The sequence below is a fragment of the Echinops telfairi genome, unplaced genomic scaffold (assembly GCF_000313985.2).
Source record: "Echinops telfairi isolate 266 unplaced genomic scaffold, ASM31398v2 ScPeMD7_5592;HRSCAF=6446, whole genome shotgun sequence".
Taxonomy (NCBI): Eukaryota; Metazoa; Chordata; class Mammalia; order Afrosoricida; family Tenrecidae; genus Echinops; species Echinops telfairi.
In genome coordinates, this window is record NW_022109491.1 from 21,563,707 (window position 1) to 21,564,679 (window position 973).

General features: G+C 35.7%; 1 pseudogene; it reads left to right on the forward strand.

Annotated features, from left to right (window-relative positions):
• The first annotated feature begins 481 nt into the window (after nucleotides 1-481).
• LOC115871342 overlaps nucleotides 482-973 on the forward strand; it is a 3,665-nt pseudogene continuing 3,173 nt past the window's right edge.

Genomic DNA, 973 nt, shown 5'->3' on the forward strand with positions numbered 1-973 from the left:
AGGGGTTGCCTAAGACCATCGGAAAACACTTATTTCCTATGGTCTTAGGAACCGGGACACCACTCCTCTATCCATCTCCAGGCAGGTCTGCCCACATGCAGATTACGCCCATGTATGAGTACCCAGTGTGAAGACTGTTACCCATGCTACACCATGCTTCCAGACAAAATTTCATTGATTTGTCATTAGAAATTAAAACTTTACAATATATAATTATATATTGTTTTTGTGATTAATCACTATGCTTTAATTATGTTCAATTTGTAACGATGAAAATATATCCTGCATATCAGATATTTACATGATAATTCAGAACAGTAGCAAAATTACAGTCATGAAGTAGCAATGAGAATAATTTTATGGTTGTGGGGGTCACCACAACATGATTAAATGTATTAAAAGGGTCAAGGCATTAGGAAGGTTGAGAACCATTCCTCTAGAGCTTGTGGACAAATGTATGAGATCAAGAATTCACATTGTGATGAAGAGAGATAAGGAAATTGTTGGCATGCTTCTAGGTCTTGATGACTTGTCAATATGGTATTGGAAGATGTCACTGAATTTGAAATCACACCAGAAGGAAGAAGGACTACTAAATTAGATCAGCTTTTGCTAAATGCAAATAACATCAGAATGTTAGTTCCTGGAGGAGAAGGACCTGAAGTAGGAGTGGCTTTTCTCGACTTATGTTTGCTTCTATTTTGTTTTATAAAGGCAGCAGATGTTTTTTTTAAAAAAACACTTTTTATGTTTTATGATGCTACATTTCCCATTATAGGGGAATAATTTGAAGATGCATTGTAAATGCCAATTTTTGTGTAAGATAATCATAATTATATTGGGAGAACAAAAAGTAAAGTTTGTTGCGTGAATATGAAAATGAAGGTGTTTGAGGGTTAAAAAAAAACCTTGGAAGGGGGGAACAGACCTAGGTGCAAATAATTATAGGTTTGGTAGTAGGGTGGCAGGTGGA